General features: G+C 37.4%; 1 protein-coding gene and 1 pseudogene across 4 annotated transcripts in view; both read right to left on the minus strand.

The window, feature by feature from the left end:
• The window catches only part of ATF6 (activating transcription factor 6), a 221,715-nt gene that overhangs the window by 92,981 nt on the left and 111,987 nt on the right, over positions 1-16,747 (minus strand). The gene's annotated exons all lie outside the window — the stretch shown is intronic.
• The window catches only part of LOC149125418 (proteasome activator complex subunit 3 pseudogene), a 32,307-nt pseudogene continuing 15,560 nt past the window's right edge, over positions 1-16,747 (minus strand). Inside the window, exon 1 of the transcript XR_016210457.1 lies at positions 1-16,747. This exon is cut by the window's right edge and continues 15,560 nt beyond it. The product of XR_016210457.1 is annotated as a proteasome activator complex subunit 3 pseudogene (transcript).

Genomic DNA, 16,747 nt, shown 5'->3' on the forward strand with positions numbered 1-16,747 from the left:
AACTGGAGGCATACAATGACCTAAACACACATCACTTTCAACTCCTTTTCCTTGCAAAAAAAAAAAAATCATAAATGAAGGTGCAAAAGGAGCATTTCTGAGGTCAAACAAAGTAACACGTAGCAGAATCTTAGGAAAAGCTACATTTAATTTTCTTTTAAGCTTTAGTTTTTAAGTTAACCCAAACCATTCAGTGTCATTTATGCCATAATAAAGAAACCTTGGCCAACATTAATCCTCAAAGCTGCTTTTAGAAATGGCAGTCCTTTCTCCTTGGCCTACCTTACCACATCCTACCAGATGGTTCGTCCCCATTCTCCTCCCAAGAGGAAAGTCAAATAAAAATCACACCCGAAGAGGATTCGGTGTGAGAGTCAGCTGTGGGAAAATGTAACTAAATGGTAATGCCCATTTCCAGCCGCTTCATCGCCTGTGCAGTCATTAATAGCCAGCTTCGTAGATGCCTACGCAGCTCAGCCAACTGCTGAAGGAAAGTGGGGGTGGAGAAAGGTCCTCAGTATAAGTTGTCGGTGTTGGCGCTCCGAGGGGTCTTGATCTTCTCGATGTTTTTCAGGATTACGTCATGCAAGGTGGCATACTGGTTCCGCACGTGCAGCAGGATCTGGCGCACGCTCAGGTACTCGTTTTCATCGACTTCCGCCACCGTGCGGCGATAATCTTCCACTTGCGGGTACTTCACGATCTTGGATACCAACTTGGCCCGGGTGTTGTAGTAGGTGGAGAAGCGGCGCAGATAGGAGGCCGCTGTGCTTTCCACGGTCCAGAGCTGGTCCACTGTGTCTTCCTGGATGGACACTCCGAAGTTGTTGCCATCCTCCACCTTCGGGATGAGCAGCTGCACCCACATCCGCACCGTGTTGCATTTCTCTCTCAGCAGCTCGATCTCGGGTTTCACCCGCTCAATCAGCTCCACCAGATGCTGGTTGCTCCGCAGAAGCTGTCCCTCCCCGCCGGAGAGTACAGGTACCTTCACTGGGGACTGGGTCTGCAGAGGTGACGGATCCCGGTTGGGCCCATCCCCCACGGTGTCGGGGGCAGTGGGGGGCTCCGGGGCTGGCACCGAACGGATTCTGGACAGGTCCTGCAGGCGCAGCTCCTGGACCCGACTATCCAGCTCTGACAGCTTCTGAGGGAAGAAGGTGGACACCAGATCCTCGGCCTCCTGGGCGATACGGGCCCGAAACGAATCTACTTTCCCTTGCACATCATGCTCTAGCTTCAGGGGCAAAGCCATGGCCTCTAGAGGCTTCAAGAGTTGGGGTTCACACAACCTGGACTTCTCCGTTTTCGACAGGTTGGGTGTGGGCCTCCGCCGCTGCCACCACCACCAACTCCCAACAGACCACGCCGGAAATGACGTCCCAGGGCTCCCAGCAGCCCTCGCGGCAGGACAGGAAGCCGCGAGCCTGACCGCGCACTACCGTTCCAGATGCCTTCTGTAGGAATATGTCCGGCTTCAACTTCGGGTGCCACCAAGGCTGGTGCCAAAGCATCGAGGAACACGTCTGGGAGACACTGGCAGACCTGGTTTCCTGACCCGCCACACCAGTACTTACCAGCTATTAGGTAGTTACGGCAGGAAGCTTGAACATGAAGACAGTTCCAAAAAATGTCGCTTCAGGGTTGTGAAGACTTGTGGTGACAAGTCGGTATACTTTACGTGGGAGACTGACGAAAGCTACACTCCCTGGATCCAGACTTAAATACGATCTCCAAAGCAAGGCTCACTTCCAGGCAGTGGTAAACCGCACCTTCCCAGGTAACCTGCGCCTATCCATGCTCTCCCCGCAGAAAATAAGTGGTTCACTTCACTGTGGTATTTTAATCAAATTAGCAAACTTCTGAGCTCTATGGCCTACTTCTACAGTTTTTTGTTTAAATTATGAATGTTAAGTTATATGACTCTTCTTAAAACTTATGCACCCCATGAGAGACCAGGAGAAGCACCTGGCTCCTGCCACCGGATCGGCGCGGTGCGCTTGTTGCAGCGCGCCGGCCGCAGCGGCCATTGGAGGGTGAACCAACGGCAAAGGAAGACCTTTCTCTCTGTCTCTCTCTCTCACTGTCCACTCCTGCCTGTCAAAAAAAAAAAAAAAAAAAACAAACAAACAAACAAAAAAACTTATCTTTTTGGGACAGTTAACAAAATTTGAATCTAGATGCCACATTAAAGTATCAAGGTCAAATTTCTTGAACTAGATAACTGTGGTCATGGAGAGTATATTCTTGTTTTTAGGAAATATATACTACAGTGCTAAGGAACAAAATGATGGATGTATTTAATTTACCAGTTCAGAAAAGTCAATTTGTGTGTGTGTGTGTGTGTGTGTGTGTAGAGAAAGAGACAGAGAAAATGCTGAAAACTGATGAACCTGCATAAATGCTATATGGGAGCTGGTATTACTCTTGCAACTTATCTGTAAGTTTGAAATTATTCCAAAATAAAATTTGACAAAACTATCTTTTCCCTAAAGACTTCCATAGTTATACAAATTCTGAAACATTCTGCACCCTCATCCTATTTATTTATATTTATATTCATTTCCTTCCACTGAAATATTTTCCTTTAGTTCTATACAACACCATACTGGAGCAGATGTGGTGGTGCAGTGGCTTAAGCTGCTACTTAAAACACTGGCATCACATGTCAGAGTGCTGGTTCGGATTCTCTTTGTCCCAGTTCCAATCCAGCTTCCTGCTAATGCACCTGAAAAAGCAGCCGATGATGTTCCAAGTACTGGGACCCTGGGACCCACACTGGAGACCCAGATGGAAGTTCTGGCTCCTGGCTTCAGTCTGGCCTGGACCTGGCTATTACAGCCATTTGGGGGAATGAATCACCGGATGGAAGGTATCTCTCTTTGTTTCTCTCTGCCTCTCCTCACCCCCTCAACCCCCACCAAGTGTGCATCATTCTGCCTTTCAAATAGATAAATAAGTAAATCTTTTAAAATATGCCTTTGTTAATATGTGACATATTAATAATGACATGTTAATAATGACATAAGTTTATGTCAAAAAGATTATTCTGACGGGCCAGTGCTATAGCATAGTGGGCTAAGCTTCCATCTGCAGGCTGTAATCTCATATGGGTGCTGGTTCATGTCCTGGCTGCTTCTCTTCTGATCCAGCTCTCTGTTAATGGCCTGGGAATGTGGTGAAAGATGAATAAGTGCTTGGGCCCCTGCACCTGTGTGGGAGATCCAGAAGCTCCTGGCTTCGGATTGACACAGCTCCAGCCATTGCGGCTATATGGGGAGTGAATCAGCAGATGGAAGAACTTTGTCTCTCCCTCTCTCTCTGTAATTCTACCTCTCAAATAAATAAAATCTTTAAAAAACAATAGTGATGGTAGAGTACAAGACAGCTTTGGAAAGTAAAATGAACAGTGGCTGGTGATAGTTTTCAATATGGAGAAATGAGAAAAAGTAGGATTCAACACTAAGTAACAATTTTTTTTTTGCTTAGGGAAAGAATGTGTTCCCATTTATAATTACATTAAACCTCCCCCAAAGTGGAATATTAAATGTATTTTACACACACGTTTAAGCTCAAGCTACAGAAATTTAGATAGGACTGTCAGAAAAGGAAAATCTTGAAACATTACCACAATTCTTCTTCATCTTGATTTTCTTTATAATTTGACTATAAAATATTACAATGGAACTATTATGGAAATTCCTTTTTATATCCAGTATATCCAGAACAACCTTAATAGTATATATAGTTTAACAAAGTTACTCTGTTTTCAAAAAGTACTTCCAGTTACTTTTTTAAAGAAAGGAATAGGAGTGGAGGCAAGGGGGCATTGTGGTGCAAGAGATTAAGCTGCATCTTGGGATGTCTGCCTTCCCATATTAGATGCTGGTTTGAGTCCCAGATATTCTGCTTCTGATCCGGCTTCCTGCTAATGGCATCCTGGAGATGTCAGAAGATGGCTCCAGTGTGTAAGCCCCTGCCACCCATGGAGATGCCCAGATGGGAGTTCTGAGCTCCAGAGCTATTCCAGTTCTGATTATTGTGGACATCTGGGGAGTGAACCAGTGGATGGAAGGTTCTCTCCCTCTCTTTTGATCTGCCTTTCAAGTAGACAAAAATAAATATTTAAGGAGATAAAGAAGTGGGGAAGTTTCTTTCTACTTACATTATGACACTAATTAATGTATCTATTTGTGAGGATTTGAATTATTTTCTTTAGCTGTCTGGTGAAAGAATATAAAATCCTTTAGGGGGTTCAGCTGTTCTTTGTGTGGTATGAGGTAAGAGTTTTATTTCTTCATAATAGTTCCTGTCCTTGTTAATTAGAATAACAGTTGATAGCAAAATAATAGCTCCTAGTTTTTCTTCCATCAGTCATCAGCAATCAACAATTTTTTTAATTATTTAATGCACTTGAATTCCTAGACTTAACTCATGAAATTAATACTGAGTGCTAACAAGTGGAGGAATGCCAGGGACCACTGTACAGAAGTGTGCTCTTGTTCAGGTCAGTTTCTCTTATGCCCACATCTCAGCAGGCTTCATTACACAGTGGTGCCAATAACTGACACACCAGTCTTCCTTTGGGAACACCACAGACTTATGGATTGATTTATCTTTAATATATTCTCTGAAACTATGGCCCCTGAATAAGGGATTCTGTGGTCCTATGTGTAAATTACATTTTTAGAACATTCAAAGCAATTTTGTCAATTTTGTCAATTATTGGATATAAATGTAAACTTGAGATATGGATTGGACTTAATTCTTAAATACATTTTTTCAGTTATTTACTTATTTCTTCCTTCCTCCCTCCCTCCCACTTCAAATCACCTCTCCTCTTTTTTTAAGATTTATTTATTTAACTGAAAGGCAGAGTTACAAAGAAAGAAGGAGAGAGAGAAAGAGATTTCTGTATTCCAGTTCACTCCCCAAAGGGCCACAACAGACATCATTGAACTGACATCATTGTAGGCAGTGGCTTAACCCACTGTGCCACAATGCCAGCCCCTCACTGCTTTCTTTGTGTATAAAAGTTAGGAGAAATATAATAAATAGGACTAAATCTAGATAATCGTAAGTCTTCAGTGGGTAGTAATATTTATCTCCTAATATTTATGAAATTCTTCATCTTTGAATGGCAGTAGATCTTAAATTGCCTAGCCCAGTAAAGCCATTTACCACTTATGCACAATAGCCACATTAGAATGCTTAGATTTACAATACAGTTAGAACGCTGCCAGAACCAATTCCTAGGGGTGACAATATGTCACTTCCGCTTCCTTTATTCTTTTTCTTAGACTGCTGCAAGTAAGGGTGTACAACAAACATAGAAGTAGTTTTCTGTAGTGTCTCTTCTAAACTGTAACTGCCAATTCAGTATGTCCATAATTCACTCTCCAAATCTAACATGCATACACATGCCTTTACATGGAGAGAAGTGGCAGTACAGCACAGTGGTAAAGCTATGAAGTTAGTCTGCTAGGTTCAAATCCTGGCTTTTTTACTTACTAGCTGTGTGACCCTAGCTAAGTTATGTAATCACCCTGCATTTCATTTTCCTCATCTATAAAAATGAGCATTATAAAAACAGCTATTTCATAAAGGTATTTTGAGGATTAATAGTTAATACATATAAAAGTTAGCATACTGTCTTGAGCATAATCGCTCAACAAATATTTAATGTGCAAATATTAATACTGTCAATTTATGACAGTTTTGTAGTTGTAAGGCAAAATATAATGTTTCTAGAATTCAGTTTTATGTGTACTATATAGACATTTAATAAACATAAGTCAATGCTGGAAGGGAATTTCTTTAAAGGGAGTTAACTTCCTTTAAAAGTGAAAAACCCTCTTCTCAATGCCTTGCGCAAACAGTCGCAGCACTCTCTTCCTGAAATGCAAGTCTGAGCATACTTCTGTCTAACACAGAGTAAGAATCCAATTCTTTAGGCACGGCCCATCAGTTCCATAGGATCTGGAGCCTGCCATGTTTCATTTCCACAGCCTACTCTACATTCCAACAACAGTTCTCATGAGACCTAGGCATTTACACACTGACCTCTCTGTGTGTGAAATGACACACCACCTCATCTTCCTCCCACTCTGTACCATTTCCATCCTTCTATGATCAATTCAGAAACTGTTTCCTCAAGAGCCTTCCCCGATAGTACCTCCTCCTTTCTCAATGAAGTTAGTGCTCTCGGCCCAAGTTAAATAGTACATCAGTATCGGCCTCATAAAACTGTTGAAAGGATTAAATAAAATAACTTGTATGAAACAGCTAGGACAGTAAAGGCTTCATAAATAGCAGTAGTTTTATTTGTAATCTTAGAGAATTCTGCATTATATCTTTTTTATAGTTCCTATTACTGTGTAGTAATTTTGGATTTACAAGTCACTTTCTCCACTATCATAAATTCCTTGAGAACAAGGATTTTAGCTTATTTGTTTTTATGTATTCTACAGTAGCACTGTGTCTTGTAACAGTAAGTGTTTAGTGAACATTACCAAATGGGTAAAAAAATTAATGATGAAAAACAGGATAAAATTTTATCAGACAGGACCTAACTAGTAGAAGAGATGGGACTTTCAAGCAACTTAACTTTTCCTTTTCATATAAAAATCAATTTTGGAAATCTATCAGCAGTCTTCTGGGCTGATTTAAAAAGGTTTTATACAGGAAGAATAGTAAATATATACCCTTTCTCTCATCAACAGCAAATGGAGTTTTACATTCTGCTTTTGAATTTGGTTGTACACCAGATTTCTACTAGTTATAATATTGCTCAGTTCTTAAAAAAAAAAATAGCCCTCACTTAAATAATCGGAGTTCGTCTGTAGAACAGTAGTTATGCAGTATTACATGTTTGTATAAAATGAACTTACTGGGGAGTACCAGAGAGGTACACACAAGCAGAAAGGGTGATGCTGGCTCTGACTCATGCTCCTACTGTTTATTTATAGCTTCTTATTAGTATGAGATTTGTTTTATTTGGCAAAAATACAAGATTTCAACTGACCGAGAGAGGAAGATGTAAGAAAATGCCTAAGCATAAAACTTCTGCAACTGAATAATAATCTGTAACTTAGTGCTGTATCAACAGCTCCCCAGCGGCTGGTGCAAGCTGAAACCACTCCAGAATTACCGATGTCATGAGCTACAAACTTTACTGCTAAAAGTACAGTAGTGGTTAACCAAAGATCTTATTCTTTTACAGGCGCCTCCAGTTATAAATTCACTCGCTGGGGCTAGATTTTTAGATCAGTGTATAAAACTATTTACAATGAGTTCCTAATTTATTTTAATAATTGTCAACCAAAATCGCAGTCAACAGCTAATTTAAAAACACAAGCCAAATAACTTTAGAATCTTCAAGCTGAAAAAATGTAGCTTCCCAATGTTTATTTAAGATTACTCTCTGCTCTCTTACCCTGAGTTTCCTTCTTGACACTTACCACAAACTATTCAGTTACATATTTATTTACATGTTTGTTTATCTATGTCTCTAGAAAGTAAGCTCTGAAAGAATAAGGATTTGTTTTGTTGACTGCTGATTTTTTGTAGTGAGAACAGCCAGGAACATTATTGCTATTGAAATATGTCACTGGGTGAATGACAGTTAAATCAATTAGATCTTTTGATTAAATAATGATTCTTTGAGGATAGCTTCAGTTGTAAGAGACTTTTTACTTTAATTTTTGCTCAGTGTCATGCTCTCTATCAAAACCATGAATATCCGGTATAGCAAAGTGAAAATATGATTCGTTTACACTCATTAATTCTGTAATATGGTTTTCAGGGTTTTTTTAAATTATTATTTTAATTGTACAGATCAGGGGAGTACAGAATTATAATTCAATATATGTGTTCAATGTGTAATCATCAAATTAGGTTAGTTACCATTCTGTCTTAAACATTTTGAAAACTTTTAACACTTAATAATTATACTGTGTGATATGTCAATAAATATGTACTGTTCAAATTGGGTAATTAGCCTTTTTTTTTCTTTATTGTTGCTTTATGTTTGGAGACTCAGCTGCTATGGAAGAGCTTTTTAAAAATATATATAATACAAGTAGACAGTCACACCTTAGAATGAATAAAGGTTTTTGGATAATAAAATCAATTCTTAAAAGGTTTAAGGAAATAAATCTGTATTCTGAAGATATCTCACATTTATATTTTCTCTTAAACAACAACAAAAAAGGCTTACTAGTTTAAAAAATACTTTCAGTATTTGCCAATTTCATTCACCTTTTTAAAATAGGGTTTATCTTATAAAGGAACTATCTTTACTAAAAAATAAGTTACTTAACTTATTTTTTTACTTAACTAATCTTTACTAAAAAATAAGAAAAACAAACATAACTAAAAAGCTGACTCAGAAGTTTTAGATCTAAGTGAAGTGCTTCATAAAAATAAATCAAAACTATATTACAAACTGAATTCAGATTATCTTTTTATCTCTTAGTAACTTGTGTACTGTTATTATGTATGAAAATGTAGCAGGCTGGGCGGTGCCGCGGCTCACTAGGCTAATCCTCCGCCTGCGGGGCCGGCACCCTGGGTTCTAGCCCCGATTGAAGCCCCAGATTCTGTCCCGGTTGATCCTCTTCCAGTCCAGCTCTCTGCTGTGGCCTGGGAAGGCAGTGGAGGATGGCCCAAGTGCTTGGGCCCTGCACCTACATGGGAGACCAGGAGGAAGCACCTGGCTCCTGGCTTCAGATGGGTGCAGCGCGCCAGCCGTAGTGGCCAATTTGGGGGTGGGGGGTGAACCAATGGAAGGAAGACCTTTCTCTCTCTCTCTCTGTCTAACTCTGCCTGTCAAAAAAAAAAAAAAAAAAAAAAAAGGAAAATGTAGCAGGCTTCATCTGATAATAAGAAATGAATCACAACCTTGTGCAGTTACATCTATTAACAATTACTAAACCTATGCTGATGTGACTTTTTAAAAATCTGTTTACTAGGGTACTTCAAAAAGTATGGAAAAGTGGAATTAAAAGATGAATTGTTTATGCAAAAAATTTGAAATTCCTATACAGTTTTTTCATAACACACATTTTCCATAAACTTTCTGATGACCCCACATGATTATGTGTGTATGCTACTAATGCTTCATTTAAATACAGACTGGCTTAGTGCTACAAGTGAAAATGATGCTTATTACATCTTCTGGATGAACTCGTATCAATCCTATGGTTCCTATGTGGTGTCAATTTGGAAAATTTTCACTGAAAACTAAGGTATTTCTTTTCCAGTTAACTGCTGCCCTAAATCCACCCAAGTGATTGTGATGTGGTCAATTTGAACAAGCCCTAAAAACAGCTGAAGACCTGGTGTCTGCTGTTACTCCACATTCTGTAATAATCAAAGGCTCTAGTTTCTGTAGGCATGTGAAATGAACATTTAACTAGAAACATTACAGGAAATACTTAAAAGATCCCCAAAATCACTTTTTCTAAAGGCTATTAGAAGAGATTTTAAACTGTTGAAGGAGATCCTAACTATCTGTTTGGAAGAGCCCTTCCAAATTTCTGATCTCTCAGGGCCAGTTTATGGTGCAGCAGGTTCTGTCACCACCTGTGATGCTGGCATCTTATATGAGCTCAGGTTGAAGTCCCAGCTACTTCACTTCCAATTCAGCTCCCTGCTGATGTGCCCAGGAAAGCAGTTGAAGATGGCCCCTGCCACCCTATGGGAAACTAAGATGGAGTTCTAGGCTCCTGGCTTCGGCCTGGCCTAGTCCTGGTTGTTGTGGCCAGCAGATGGAAGATCTCTGTGTGTGTGTGTCTCTTACTCTCTCTCTCTCTTTAACTCTGCCTTTCAAATAAATAAATCTTTTAAAAATTTTTTTATTTCCCTGCCTCCCAAAAGGAAAAAGGTAAATCACACCCTCATAAATCTAGTGATACAATGAATGTAATGTGATGCCACTATTGTAAAATCTTGTCATTTTAATGCTTTTCCAAATATGCAAACTATCTGCTGATGGATAACAGAAAAAATTAAATTAAATTGAATTTTTCTGGTGAGTTGGAAGGAGAAGGGTTGGATCATGGATGATTTTTGCTAAATTTAAACAAACTCTTCCTTCCTTGTCTTATCAATTCAAGAGTTCTTCATACAGTAGCCCTATACTTCAAAGGTCAATCTCCTGATGATAGGGAAATAAACATATTGAACACCTACTGTGTGCTGAGTACAGTGCCAGCACTTGATTTATTACTTCGCTTAAATGTCTCAACACCCCAAGACGTAACTTTATATTATTCTATTAGAGATAAGGACACCGGGCCTCTGAAAAGCCCTATAGTGTTTGCACTTGTAAGCAGTAGCACAATGCTTGGTTAAAACCCAGATTTAGGGGTGGCATTTGGCCTAGCAGTTAAGACACCTGCATCCCATATCAGGGTGCCTGGTTCTGACTTCTGGGTGCAGATTCCTGCTAATGTGCATCCTCAGAGATAGCAATGATGGGCTCTTGCTACCCATATGGGTCACCTGGGTTGAATTCTTGGCTCCTGGCTTCAGTCTGGCCTAGCCCAGGCTGTTGTGGGCTAATGGAGAGTTGAACCAGCAGATGAAAGCTCTGTCTCTCTGACTCTCAAATAAATTAAAAAAAAAAATTTTTTTAAATAAGCTTATTTGACTCTAAATCCCATTCTACCTGATTGCCTACAAAAGAAAATGCTGCATCAGCCCCTTTATTTTTTCCATTAAACTAGAAAGTAATGACTCAAAACTAAGTGAAGTAACTTTTTTTCATATTTCTGAATAAGACTGTATAAAACTACAGGATAAACTATAACCTCTGCTATTTTTCTGCTCCTTAAGCCAATACAGAGAATATGTGTACATACATAATACATATGTGTATACATACGTATACATATATTTGTGTATAAATATATATCTAAAAGATTCATTTTAAGGCTTGATTTTGTAGTTCTTTTTAAACTAAGGAAGACAGACCACTAATGAACAAAAAGTAGCAGACAGTTTTTTATAAGAACCTTATTTTTCCTCTTTCACTTATTTTTCTGTGTTATTTTCTAGCACTGTGATCTACATTGGCACATACATGTTTGTCTCGTCTAGTCTCTAGAATTTTGGTTTGGCAATATCTTCTGCTACCCATTACATTTTTGCTATAATTATCTACAGTATATGTTATGTTTCCAAGGAACATATAAATAACATTTTATTGGTTAAGTACACAGACTAGAAATTTGAGGTTGAAGAAGTTCAATCACAGGATACTGTTTTAAGAAGTTCTAGCAAAAAAGTACAGTCTAACAAAATCAAGGAAAATAACAAAGAAAAACTGACAATCTTGTATAAAGTTTTTAACAGGCTTTGCTTTAATTCTTCCTTTAAAAGAAATTGGATTAAAACACCACATTGAATATCACATAATACTGGATATGCATATCCAAAAAATTTAACTTTGATCTATACCTTGCACTGTATACAAAAATTAACTCAAAATGAATCCCAGACCTAAATGTAAAACCTAAAATATAATACTTTTAGAACTAAACATATGAGAAAATTTTTGCAACCTTAAGTCAGGCAAATAAATATTCCTTGAGACAAAAAAAAAAAAAAATCCATAAAGGAAAAAACTAAGAAATTAATTTCATCGAAATTAAGAATTTCTTATTCTTGAAAGATGCTTATAAGGAAATTATCAAAAGACAAGCAATAATCTTAAAGAAAAATATTTCCAAATCATGCATTTCACAGAAGACTTGTATCTAAATAATATAAAGAACTCTCTAAGCCTCTGGATTGGTGAACACATGCAGGTGTCTGGATTGTGGTAAACCCAGACAGGGCAGCTCTGTGTCCCTTCCCATATATTTTGCCCTATGCATCTCTTCCCTTTGGCTAGTTATCTGTATCCTTTGTAATTATAATTAACTAAAGAAAATAAATTTACTTTCTAAAACTGAGATAATACATGTGTGTGTTGTTCTGAGCTCTAAACAGAACATGTACACACACACAAAAAACTCTAAAATTATTAAAAATCCAATAAAAATGGACAACACCAAAATATATTTATAGATGCAAATAAGCACAAAAAGTCATGGTCAAAATTATTAATCATTAGGGAAATGTAAATTAAAGCTACAATGAGATATTACTATACACCTACTGGAATGGCTGTAATTCAAAAGACTGTCTATACTAAGTGTTACTAAGGATGTAGGGCACTAGAATTCTCATATACTGCTCATGGGAATGTACAAAGTTAAACACTTCAGAAAACAGTTGGCAGCTTCTTAAGCTATACATACACATAATATATGATCCAGCTGTTCCACTCATATATTTATACAAGAGAAATGAACATAAATGTCTCTATAAAGGCTTATATAGAGATATTCATAATATCCTTATTTGTAGTAGACAACAGTGGAAGGTGAAAAGCAAATTGTGCTAATTACTTATCAAAATGCTTATCACTAGAGGAATTAAGTAGTAGTGCAAACAATAATGAGGATGAATCTCAAAATAATTATGCTGCAAGAAAAAAATATGCATGATTCCTTATATAAAAGGAATGGTAACAGAAAGATCAGTGGAAGCCGAAGCCCTAGCCAAAAAGCAGCAGGCTCAGTCAGCAGCTAATATTTCTACAGCCCAGGTAGGTAGTCAGATTATTTTTTTACTATGTGTCATGTATTCTCTTTAGTTCACATTGCTTGTACCTCTACCAGAATAGATACTCAAAAGCTGCTAATTCAAAACACATTTTAAGGAATTTCAAAGGCACACTCATTCTTAACAGAAAAAAAGATACTGAGTTTCCGTTCAATTATAAAAAGGAAAAAAAAAGTTGTAAAATGTAAACTGCATAAGAAAGACCTGTTTATTCTGTGTGACATACCCTAATTGTTCAAGATTTACTTCCACATGTTCTTTAATCATAGATGGCTCTAATAAATTACAACAAAGAAAGTCTAGGAAAGATTCGACAATTTAAGTTGACAAACTTTCTTAAATACCTTCCATTTACAAAGCAAGTATTGTGCAGAGGAGAAAATGCTAGCATATTCTCATTCTTCTAGGTCATCACAGACACATCTGATAGATGGCCTCTCTAGATATGGAGCTTATTCAGTCTGGGGCTTATTCATTCTCACACTCTATATAGCATCCTAATTCAAAAACAATTTCAGTCTGCGTATTACCAACATTTCTGTTCCAACTCAAAAATACAGAGCTCTTAAACTGGTTCTGTAGTTTCATTTATGTAAAATGGTACTTACCCTTTTAAAAAGGCATTTGATTTTTAAATTTTTAATTGACACCTAATATTATATTTATGGGGTACAATCATTTGATATGTGTATATAATGTAGAATGATCAAATCAGGATGATTAACATTTCCAGCTCAATTATTTATCATTTTTATGTGTTGGGAAACTTCAGACTCTTCTCCAGCTATTTTGAAATACATTATAAATTGTTGTAGATTAAATTCCGCTTATCTAACTGTAGTCATTATTAAACCTCACTCTGTACTTCCCTGCCCCCATCCATCTCTACTGACTACTGTTTTACTCTCTTCTGAGATAAACGTTTTTTTGGCTTCCACAAATTAGAACATGCATGTCTTTCTGTGCCTAGTTTATTTCACTAAATGCAATGTCTTCTAGTTCCATTTATGTTGCCACAAATGACAGGATTTCTTTCTTTTCTTATGGCTGGATAATTCCATTGTGTACATGCATATCATGTTTTCTTTATCCATTCATCTATCAGTGGATACCTTGTTTGGTTGTTGTGAACAGTGCTACAATACACTCATGTAATTTTATGCTGATTTCATTTGTTTTGTATATACACTCAATAGTGGGATCCTGGTTCATATGGTAGTTCTATTTCTAGTTTTTTGAAGAACTTTCATACTGTTCTCCATAATGGCTGTACTAATTTACATTCCCACCAATAGTGTATAATAGTTCCCTTTTATCCACATGCTCACCAAAGATTTATTTCTATTTTACCAAGAGACACAGATGGCCTTGATAAAAATAACCAAGAGGCTTGCCTAGCACAAATTTTCTGTCACTTTATGGTGATGGTATAAACTAATTTGGAATATGCTGCCAGATCAATGGTTTTAGTATACATAGTGTATTCATTTGTTCATTGAATATCTACTGAATACTTGCTACACACCTAGCACTACATTATGTACGAGAATAGAATCATAACTAAGAAAAAGTGGGCTATTATCTTCGGGTGCTTAGAGCCTTACAGGAGAAACAGAGTTCAAAAATAATCATACATTTAATTAGGTAGTATACTTCTATTCTCAGCTAATCATCCATCCAGTGTGATGCTCATATTATGAACTGAACAACTCAAAGCGCACCCATCACAGGGTCTTCCTAGTAGATGGGCAGCAATGTGTTGGGGAAAAAAATCACATAATTATTAGCCTTAAGATATTTCAGGAAAAACCAACTAAGTGTCAGTATTCAGATTTGCTGATGGTGTCAAAAGTTAAACAAATCAGAGTCCAAAATGAACAAGTCATTTTATATGGGGGATGGGAGGAAATGACATGAGTGTTTCAGACCTTAATCTTGAGTCAGATCATAAATCATCAACTGTTCCTAACTATAATAATTGCTTCCTTCATAATTAAGTTTTGTGACATAATCAAAAAAGCTTGCACCAAGTTCTCTTTAGACCTAAAATGATTTCATGGGCACTCTGCTAATTTTCTAACTTTTTTATATGTGAAAAAACTCTAAGATCATCTATAAGCCAGAAACAGTTCTGTCAAATTTTATATTTTTCAAAATATAATATTACCATTATTAAAAACCATCTTCTTATTTAACATATGGAAGACCTGATATGTCAAGGAGTACTTTAAATATGATTTTACTTTTAAAAATATGGTTTTAGATCTCACTACTCCAAGTGATCAATTTCAGTTCACAATTGATCATAATGAAAGGACTAAGAGTCAAAGGGAGCACATAAACAAGTCTAGTATCTGCTAACACCAACCGATAGAATAAATAAAGGGGAGAGTGATCCAACATGGGAAGTGAGATACTCAGCAGACTCATAGAATGGCGGATGTCCTAAATAGCACTCTGGCCTCAGAATCAGCCCTAAAGGCACTCGGATCTGGCTGAAAAGCCCATGAGAGTATTTCAGGCATGGAAAGCCAAGACACTCTGGCAAAAAGATCTCTGTGAGTGAGATCCCAGTGGAAAGAACAGGTCTTCAAAGAGAGAGGTGCCTTTCTCTGAAGGGAGGAGAGAACCTCCACTTTGACTATGACCTTGTCTAAACAAGATAAGAGTCGGAGAACTCAAGGGGCTTCCATAGCCTTGGAAACTCATAACTGGTGCATAGGGAGATTACTGATGCCATAAACAGGAGTGTCAATTGGTAAAGTCAACAACAGGAGTCACTGTGCACTTACTCCTCATGTAGGATCTCGGTCCTTAACGTGCTGTACACTGAGGCTTAATGCTATAACGAGTACTCAAACAGTATATTTCACTTTGTGTTTCTATGGGGGTGCAAACGACTGAAATCTTTACTTAATGTACACTAAACTGATCTTCTGTAAAAAAAAAAAAAAAAAAAAAAAAAAAAAGAAAGAAATTTTCAATTCCCAACTTGACTCTCACTGGGATTAAACATGACAATAGGTCTGATCTGATTTCATCATCATTTTAAAAAAATCATCTATTATTTTTCACTTTATGTTTCTGTGTGGGAGCAAACTGTTGAAATACTTACTTAAGGTATACTAAGCTGATCTTCTGTATATTAAGATAATCGAAAATGAATCTTGATGTGAATGGAAGGGGAGAGGGAGTGGGAAAGGGGAGGGTTGTTGGTGGGAGGGACGGTATGGGGGGGGAAGCCATTGTAACCCATGAGTCGTACTTTGGAAATTTATATTCATTAAATAAAAGATAAAAAAAAAAATATGGTTTTAGTTTCATAATCTTTTATTTTTCTTTGTAGTCCTACTTCAAATAAATAAAAATTATACTTCAACTTTCTTGATGCTTTGGTTTAAACAGAAAAGCATTAGTACAGATGAGGAACAAACACTGATTTATTTATTTTCCTTCAGAACATCTGTCAAGTATAAAATATAAGCTCTATTTTTATATTTAGATATATATGTTAACTAACCAAAATAGTCTCTCTTTACCTTAAACTCTTCCTTTATTTCTCTCATATCCTTAGAACACACACACACACACACACACACACCCTTAATTCTCTTCCCTTTAACTATATCCAGGCTATCTCCACTTCTCTTCAATGTCAAATTACCAAACTCACCATTTAATTCCTTTCACATTCTCTCCAGTCTCTAGTCTGGATTCTAGTTGATTACTCAACTATAAATGTAATCTCAAGTCACCAATGATTCCTATACAAGCCAAATGGATTTTTTTTCCATTTTTCATTCTCAAGGAGCTCTGTAGCAACTGATACTGCTAACCACTTCCTTCTGGAACCCCTCTTCCTTGACCTCCATGTCTTAAACAAATCAGTTTTCTCTCTTCATCTGCACTATACTCTTCCACTTTTGTATCACTGTCCTCCATGCTTTCTGATGGCTCTGGGTCCTCCCACTATTAACTGGCTTGGCTTTCCACAGGGCTTTTTCTTTGCCTTGTTCTCTCTGGAAAATGAAGCCGAAGCAACTCAAAATATGTTGAACAGAGAGGTCAATGG

Source organism: Oryctolagus cuniculus, chromosome 7 (assembly GCF_051225735.1).
Source record: "Oryctolagus cuniculus isolate XC-2025 breed Fujian yellow rabbit chromosome 7, ASM5122573v1, whole genome shotgun sequence".
Lineage (NCBI taxonomy): Eukaryota > Metazoa > Chordata > Mammalia > Lagomorpha > Leporidae > Oryctolagus > Oryctolagus cuniculus.